A 10,079-nucleotide genomic window follows, 5' to 3' on the forward strand; every position below is an offset into this window, starting at 1 on the left:
GGAGGTTTGAAAAGCTTTAAAAAACATGTTCGTTGCAGGTGGATCGTTGGTCGCAATCAACAGGCAGTAATCGTTCGCATCAGAGGAAACGACATTTTATCCATCCACTTTTCCGTTCACTTGTATTTGGCGAGAACAGTCTTTTCTAAAGAACGATCGATCCTAGCGAATATACACTCATTTGCAAACTAATTTGGTTTTTTCGAGAGACTCACCTGGAACCCAGCTGAATCTCTCGTTTGTGATGTTCTCAGGCAACTGAATGTGCTGCACCAGGCCGCCTCATGTTTCAGTCGCTACGATATTTGAAATATCGCGATACATGTATATCTTTGTAATGTACTACTCATAAGGTTACTGTCGACGGATTTTCAGCAACCTTACAAAGACATACAACGATCGATTCTTTTTGATCCTGAAAATTCCGACACGAATCTCTCGAATGGTGAGTTGTTGATTAGATACGGTTACGCGGCAAGGTTGGTCAGAATGAGGTTGGAATCAAAGGGGAAATCTGCCAGAGAAGTCGAACAGGCTGGATAGCACCCATCGACGGCTACTGAATTCGAAATAAAAAGCCATCTGTACCATACAATGCTTTTCTAAAAAACGGTTGCGTGGTACTACTTACTGAAAGATTTGCATAAAAAAATCCCATAGAATAAGCCAGGTTCAATTGTGTTTTGTTGTCACGATGGCCCTTCAAGGTTTTTCATCCACGTCTCTGTCGCTTGCCAGTTCCGGTGTGATTGTCATGTTTAGTCCGCACAGAGGAAAGAAGCACTAGACTCGGGATCCGCTTTGACTGGAGCCTATCAGAAGTGGCGTACCGGGATTCGAGCTCGGAACTTCTGCAATTCGACCTAAACGCTAGACAAACCTTGGAACAGACACATGTTCACACTTTGAGAGGTGATATTTTTGACGAACGCTTGGAACAATAACGCAGTTTTCCATAACTGGGATGGGATGTCTGAGGAGACTCTCTTTAGTATGCTTACTTGAAAAGACCGACGGCTGTCTAGGCCGATAACCTTATGCTGTTTAATTTGCCAGCTGTGTTAGGTTGGGAAAAGAACGGTCCTCTTTGAATAAGATAAAAACGTGCCTTTACACGCTTTTCGCTTCAAGGTCCTTCAACATGACGGTAAACTGTTCCAGGACCATTTGTAAGACGTTCAGATATTGCCTTTAGGACGTGTGGAAGTTTGTTCCAAAGTGCCCCACTGCAGTTCGATCAATTTCGATGTGGGTTTAAAGCCTCTCGCTTGGGCGCAAATTCGTACTCTCTCTCTCTCTCTCAAGAAATTAGAGTCGCTCGCTCAGTTGACGGGACGCCCAACGGACGCTTTGCAGGGCTATTGACGTACAAGCACCATTCATTCATTTTCCATAATGTCAGTGGCTCCACTGGTTACTTTCTGGTTGACTGATTCATGTGAGTGTGCATGCGCTCCAGGTTTGCGAAAGCAATAGATTAATCACTGGATGTGATCAGACTCAGGTACAACCAGAGTGGCTATCCGTGAAGCAAGTGAAGGTTGGCGTCACGGTGAATGGGGCAGACTCAAGAAATCGTGTAGTAGGGGTGTGTGAGTCAAGCAGATGAATTGACACGAAAAGCCGTACAATAGGTGTCAGTGACCGGCCGGTACTGGCAAAACCAGAGTTGTTTGACTTGGCAGCCCACTTGGTAATGAACAAGAGCAGACGACTCCTGCTCGCATTGCCCTAGTTGACTTATTCGATTTCCTGGCTGACCGTTTTGTTGAGTGGTTTAATTTACGATGAATTTTCAGGCTCCTCTACAAAAGTTTTGCACAGCGAACAGAATAGGAAGTCTGTCGCATACAACTTCACGTAAAAGCCAGTAACTGGCTAACGGTGACCGGGCACATCAAAATGACTAGCATCGCCGTTAATTCTATTTGCCACAACTTCGCAACTCACACTAAAGCAGTAGAACCGGAACCTTCCCAACGCGGGACCCAAGCGAAGAGTAAAATACACTGAATTTCGGGGCGTGATGTTATTTTCAAAGTGGGTGCATTAGTCAAAACAATTGATACCACACCACCAAGTGCGTCTTAAATAGACATTGTGTGCCTCGCAATGAAATACTCATGGATATCCTTTAGGCTTATCAAATCCTATTGGTGCTTTGCATTAAACGAGGCCCTTCCGTGATAGGATGAATTTACGACCAGATCAAGGGATGAACACACCGCACCGAGCCCCATGAAGCCAAGTTTCCTCAAGTCAAATGCACACCAAGGGCCATCAATGAACTGAATATCGAGCCAACACTGACCTCTTGAACCTCAGAACACAGTGATACAGAGGAGGTGAGGATGTATATAACTTGCTGACGAACAGATATGAAATGGGTGTCGACTGCGGTAAATAAGAGGTAGTACGACCGTAAAATTTTCAAGACCATCGTGAGAGAAAGGTTTGATTGACCCTAGTTAGGGAACAACAGGCTAACCTTAGGAAAAGTTTGAAGATGTATTGATGATATGCCAAAGCTAGTGCCTGGTATGATAGAAAACAGTGAACAACAGCTGGTTACATCCGTGGTGTGCTGACAACAGCTTACCCGTTGTGTCTGTTATTTGACTTTGTCCATGTGGTTCTTGTATTTCCACCTCAAGTAATATAAACGTATCCGAAGTGTAGTCATACCATAAACTGGCGAGGCGGGATGCCCTTGTTAAGGCTTTCCTGTACTTATTTTACATTTATAATTTCACTGAATGGCAACCCCGAATCCTGATTTCCCGCATGTATCATGGAATTAGAAGGCGCCTGAAATTCCGAATCTTTATCCCACAAGTATTGGTGGTTGTAATTAACATCACGTAGTAGAAATGCATCATTTGTGTGTACTTGCTGAATGTTGGCTTTTATACTTTTCGGGCAACGGTTATCAGCCAAGGCGTGTGATATCGGAACAAACTGATGGAATTAGTCTCGGCCCGCATACTCAAACGTGTCTTTCATGGACCGAGTCTTTATATTTTCCAGGAAAGTGGTCTTTAATCGGAAGGCTTCAATGTGCACCTATTAGCGTAAAGGATTTTTCTGATGATCGTGATCCTATGGTCCATGAACTGTACGTCTGGTGAGAGTGGTAGTGCGCTGTGTGACTGAAATTTCGATGTTAATTGGGCTGCATAAAAGTTTTGGGATTTCTATGTGAATGGAAATCATGTTCTTTTTTTCTTGCTCATCTCCGAATATAGCTGCGTTTCTAATGTTGGGTCTGAGTGCTATCTGGTCTGTGCACTATCGAGCTCGACGTCCCGGCAAACTGTCAAAATGGACCCCGTTTTAAACATTTGATCATGTGTGACAGAGAACGCGACCATGACCTCGCTACGGCAGTAGCCTTCCTCTGATTGGTCTATTTCTGAAGGAATATGGAAGTTTTATGTTTGTGTTGCTGAAATTTTTGTACAACTCAGCTATGTTAAGAAGAGATTTGGGTTGTGTGATCAGTCATTTGGCTCTTTATGATTTCAGCGTAGTGAAACAATGGGCAGTAACCTTGCATCCTAGGTTGTCGTGGACACCTGAAGTGGTCCGTATACGGAGCTGATAGATGACCACTCAAAACTATCGACTTCAAGCTAAGTCACAAATAACCTGGTTGAATTTGTGGGCCTTCCTCGGAAGTGCTCATCGAAGTGGACCATTGTATTTACCGTGGCACCAAGCAGCGGTAACCAACTTATTTACTCTTCTGAAAATAAGACAGCCGACTGTATGTCGTTGTGTTCCGAATACTTGTGTTCTTTTGTGTGCAGTGGTCTTTTCTGAATTGCACCTACGCAAACTCTCAATGTTGACGCGATCCGTGACTTTTCCAATGTGGTGTAGCTGGTCCGGATTGTCTATCCACACAATATACGTAAGAGTACTTGCGTTCCCTCCACTTGATTTATTTTTCTCCCTGGGTTCCTCGTCGCTCTATAAATCGGCAAACAACCAGTCATTGACATATCGCTCACTGAGCCGAAAATATGACAGCGCAAAAGAAATTCCATAGCCTGTTTTCGCCACTGAGACATCCTCAGAAAGTTGTTCCCCACGAGCTTCGGCGATCTCCTTATGCACGCTGCTTATCTGAGCTAATCAACATTGAAGGTGCTCGCCTCGCATTCTCTTTACGGTGATTATTTATCTGCAAATTCTTAATGAAAAGTATTTTATAGACAATCTCACAGTTTAATTAAACGAAACGTCCAAACCATCTCGACACAGGACTGCAGGCACACGAAGTTCAGGTATGAAGTCAGTCATCTGTTTGCTCGGTTTGATCGTTGAACTCGCTGATGTCAAAGTGTGATTTTGCTACTTCGAGACACTCTTGTCAGTATGCAGCGACCACCATAGCACATGAACATGAAAAACTTTCTATCTTGTGCTACTTGTCAGAAAACGGAAATCGAGAATTTTCGCGTGCAAAATTCCGGACTCGAAAGTGATCACAAGTGAAAGGGGGGAGACGGTAACACCCTTTCTGCAAGCGCATCAAATTAGAACCTGACAAATAAGCACTGATTTAGCGATCACGCGACTGGCACGAACGGGAAAACCGGGATCGAGGCAGACCGAGCCATACATTTACGAGTACTGGTGCAAACCACGAAACAGGCGACGACGCCAAGTTACCACTTAAGAGGTGCTGTGTATGCAGGACGCCAGGAAGAGGTCTGTAACATCCACCACCCACCTGGCGCGCCCGCATCCAGCTCACTGAAAGCCAAGCCCAGTTGAACCCATCGGCTTCCTGCAGACTACTCGCTGGCGAACCTTGGGCAGATGCTCGCAGTTCTATTATACTTCAGCGGCTTTTAGGACGGAATCGTTCCCAAGACGACAATGGCAAAGTTGGGAGCGAGAAAGATCGTGCTAAGATTACGGGCGATACCACAGCAGTTCGTTATCTCTTTAGAACCACTAGCCGAAAAACCGTGGCCGATGAATGTGTTCATTTCATCAGCCACGCCAAAACTTCTATTTTCCGGGGAAAACCACCGCATTGGTCCGGTGGTGCTAGCGAAAACATTAACGGGCTGAAGCCGCATAAAGGCCAACTTCGAGCAGGTAGAGTGATGCATGGAAATCTAGTTTCGATATTCGTAAACATTCGTAGAAATTTGGCTATTACTGTCATAACCGCTAGGTTTATAACCTCAGTGAGCACAGTCGAATCATGCGTAGACGTTGAATTGACCTTGCTACACCCAAAGTCAGAAGCTTCCTTCCGACACCCAACAGAGATTTAGCTTTGCTTAGTGGACTGGTCCTCCTTTTGCCTTAAATCTCGGCCAACGTCGGAACCTGGTCAGTTGGCCTGACGAAGCTTTTGTGTCGAAAGTGAATTGTTGCCCAACAATAAATTTATCGATCTTCACCAAATATTTTTTGAAAACGACGACTACTCAATCGGTTCCAAGTGTTTTTCACCTGATTGAATTTACCTGTAGTCGCTTAGGAAAGACCCAATTTCCGAACAATATCCCAGGGAGACATCTGGCAACCTCCGCAGCTTCTGCTTCTGCTTCATGAAACTTAAAGCCATTTAGGCCCAAAACCACGCGAACGAATTAAGGTTAATGACTCATCAGAGAAAAACCTGCGGGCATTTTCTAAATAGACAGAACTTGAAAAACACATCTGGAAAGACGCTTTATGTGTAAACTTTGTATCCGAGGTTACCATCGAAACCAATCTGCTTGTGCTTATGTTCGTGGGGTACCGTTATATTTATATGAACAGTTGTGCTCACTATTGCTTGCATGGCTTACCAAAACTGCTCATTGTATATTTTAGGCAAATATCCCAGACAATGTGTCAAAAAGCACCCAAATAGGTTATATTTGTCCAATGCAACTTTATAAACTTTAGCCCATAATAAGACTGATATTTTTTGCCGTCATATTCCGCTGAATGTTTAGACATTCGTTCCGCCAACGACGCCATTTATCAATATGTCGATCAGTTGTATCAGAAAATTTCTTCTAACTGTTGCCTTACCAAGTTTTTATGGTATTTTGCAATTTCAGCTCTTCTTTCTGATAAAAATGAGCTTACTGACGTAATGCTACCAACTTGGAAAGATGTTCCACCAAATGGGTTGCAATCTCATGCTAATTTTGGAGAATGCTGTGCTATCTTCCGATTAGCTGCACATACCGGAAAGTGAACTGTGGACACAAAGACGCAGTTTCACTGAGATTCCAGCTACCATTTATCTGCACATCCAATCCCTCCACTTCATCCTCCGCACTTTAGCTTCTTGTGAACCTGGCGATATTCAAAACAGCCCCAGGCCACGAGGCTTCAGAGGCGGTCTTAGGTCTTAGTCCAAACTGGCTGGCTGGATGACACCAATTCTGTTGCTTCACCAGATCCGTTGTTCTGGCTCCTCAGTTTAGGCAGTTTTCAATTTTCTTGTTATGTTTCAGGCTGAAGGCCATCTGTTTTACTCTTCCTCGTTTTGTCTTTACCCGACACCCTCAAAACCAAAGGGTCGCTCATTATTCGCACAATGGAATCGAATTTTCGAAAGCCACAACGTGTCCCCAATGGATCAGAGCAATCGGAAAATTGAGTTTCTAGTACCAGCCCAAACTTTTGAGCCCCATATAGGCATCCCAGGGGCGCTTGGAAACTATTCTACCAGATATTTTTTCCAGAAGTAGGATTACCTTGGTGGACAATGAAATCTGGTAAGCTGTAAAAATATGAATGCATATTGGAATGGTTTTCAGACTGAGCATATAGGCAACAAAATCCAATGTTTTGGCGCAAGAAGTTTTGCTCTAATCTTAAAGGTTTTGCAGCTAGGAGCGTTGTGCAGCTAAGTGACCTCAACCCAACAATCTGATCTCACTAGAATCTTCTTCCAAAGGGCTTCTCTGCCCGCGCCGATTTGCGGCGACCACGTCTACATCGGATAATGCCCACTGGTAATGACGCTGTCCCTTTCCCGTACGATCCCCTAAACCCACAAACCCCGCCAATCATGCTTTTTCCTGACATGATCGTGTCTGACGTTACGCCACCGAGTATTTAGGAATAAGTATTATTGCGGTGATGTTGCCAACATTACATAGGGCATCAACTATGATTAAGTAATATGATCAACGCAAAACAACTATCATAAGCAGCTGTGTCGCACAAAATTTCTGTTAACCAGTTTTCCTCGGATGATTTGAACAGATCCAAACCCCAGTGAAGTGTCTCCCTGAGTGGAGCAGGAGTTATAAACTGTTTGAATGCTATCTGTCATTTTAATAACAGCGCGGATCTTCAAAACTTGGCAACGTTTTGAATTTTTACCTTATTGCCTAATCGGCAAGCACAAACAAAGTGAAGTATCGATGACTCTGAAAGTCTGATCAGCAACAAACAGCCATGGGTGACAAAGCGCTGAAACACCCGGTCGGATTGGATTAAATCCCTGTAAAATTCGCCACTCTGAAGCCCCCATGTTTTCCATGAAATATATTTTGGTTCACTTCTGGTAATCAGTATCGTCACTACCGAATGGTATCCCACGGCTGGAAATAACCTCTCGGAGACCATGAGGTTTCCAGCCTGGACGCCCCATAAGAACACGTTTCTGTGCTTATTGGGTTTGTCTGCGTCGTCTCGGTGTGGGTGATTTTCTTCTAATTGGGCGATGCTTCAAAGAAGGTGTGTATCTTAAATGGGGAATTCATTTAATAAACTATAGCATCTCGCTTTTTGGATCAATGCGATGCCCTCTAAATGGGAAGATGTTGTGGCTGGTCTTGCAGCTATGGTAATCTATGGGGATTGCTACGCCCCACAATGCACACGTGAGGCAAAATGTGCAGAACGATTGTTCATGCATTTGGACGCACGTCCTGTTTGAATAGACGAAATCAGAAGCCCATGCCTTCGTTTTCCATTGAAAGAGTTGTACACAAATGTTCTTGTTGCCTCGACAAGAGCAGGCCGTGGATACAGAAAATAGGTGCATCGCCTGTTGGAAGAGACACACGCATTTTCCGGTCAAAGTTCTCGGAATCTATGAGGCATTGTATTGCAGAATATGTCGTGTATCCCATCTTGTCACGTCTAAAAGGATGACGTTGCAGTCTCTGAGGGTGTCATCCCCGGTGCATAAAAAAGGAGGAGGATGTATATGTAGTCATTCGACACGCCACGCTTATGATATATTCACGCTTTCTAGAATTAGCCTACTTGCATCATGATGCATTTTACTCATCCAATTTTTAGCGCGTACAACCCAGCGTTCCGAACACCTGTATGGAATGCTAGAGCCAGTCGAGGGGACATACCAACTTTTCGAGCGACAACTGGCGTTGCCTAGAAGGTTGTTGACCACACCGCCAAAGTGAACCTGTAGCAGTCACTCCCCAAATAGCGCGCCACAAACACTCAAGCCGCGTGACAATATGTCTCACTTGCAACCTTAGCCGAAAACACGTACACTACCACTTTCCATCCATTTTTGCTTACGCGGCTACCACCTGCGTTGCACGCCATTCTTACGAGCTTCACCTCTATCAGGTCAAGTTGTATTAATGTTTAAGCAAGCAGCAAACACAAGACGGCATCCCTTTCTTCGCACTGCACACTACTCGGCCCAACCATACACACACGCCAGCACAGCACAGGAAGCCAACCAAGTTCCACAAGTCTCCACGGATAACTGCGGAGCATGTTTAGTATTTATACTGCAGAGAAGACGAGTCTCGCGTTCGTACTTTCAATCTGGAACTCCCAACAAGTGTATTAAAAACAATTCACTTGTGGACGTCTTCCACTTTTTGCACTGTATCTATATTCATCAAAGTGAACCTAACTATTGTATTCATCATCATTCCACTAAAGCGGACATTTGTTAGTGCTTGTCACATTCGGAAAATCAACCTAACTACGTTAAAGCCACAACACTAACAAGCCATGCTGGTTTGTGTATCGGCTGCCTACTTGCAGTTAAAACAGTCGGCTAGCCGTAAGTAAACGGACGAAACATGAATCCCTGCGGTGCAATACGTCGGCTTGAGGGCAGAACCTGTGTTATAGTAAGCAGAAAAAGGAAGCCTTCTGTGCCGCGTTGCCCGAAAGGGCCGTACCATGGAATGTTGCTGATGGTGGAGCGTCCGCAGCCAAAACACACGGATGGTATATTTTGTGAACATGTTTTTTATGGCTTTTTATGTGAGGAGTGAACGTGACACCAAAGCCTAGGAAAATTTGCCGGTCCTATTTGTTCGACCAAGTCACTCAATACCAATGTCTACATCGATCGTTTCCCTGAAAAACGTTAGTAGTTTACATAGATCAACAAGCCCCTAGCTTTCCATTGACACAGATGTGACCGCAGTCAGATGCCACTGTCATTCGTTGGAAGAACTGGGTAGACCTCGTATCTACATGCCACAGACAACTTGTTCACTAGGGGACCCACACAACAAAGTCTACTGGTTATGCCTAGCAAGCGTCCGAACGTAGTCTCCTGCGCCCTAACTGGCGCATGTGGCTCTAGTGAGCTTCCCCGTTACTGGCAATCACTCGAAATTCAGGCAACTGACCAGGATAAAGGTATATCAGGTGCCATAATAGGGACGAGCTGCTGGCTACTTACCAAACGGAGCAGGTCGACACTTCCGGTGGCAAACGTGGATTCCATGCATGATAAGGACCTCTCCAAACCTGTCGGCTACAAGCTGCCACACACCAGAAGACAGCGTCCCTTTCAGACTCGGCAAACACGGCGAGTGCCACAACAACTCTCGTTTTATAAACGGCCCAACATGCAAAAACGTAGCAACGTTATGGTTGTGAACAAGACAGTAAAAGGTGACTGCTGGAAGAATCTTTTGCCTTCTTAAATAAAACCGAACTCCTCGATTTGGGTGGTGTTTTTTAGTGAGAAGCGAGCTCAAATTGACAACTCCAGGTTTCTCAAGTCTCACTTGGTTTCTATCAGTAAGGTCAGCTTCCTGAAAGCAACCACTGAATGCCCGGAATCTACGGAGACCCTCAGCTCCGCTGGGTGTTGACCAGAC

The sequence above is a fragment of the Opisthorchis viverrini genome (genome assembly GCF_000715545.1).
Source record: "Opisthorchis viverrini unplaced genomic scaffold opera_v5_239, whole genome shotgun sequence".
Taxonomy (NCBI): Eukaryota; Metazoa; Platyhelminthes; class Trematoda; order Opisthorchiida; family Opisthorchiidae; genus Opisthorchis; species Opisthorchis viverrini.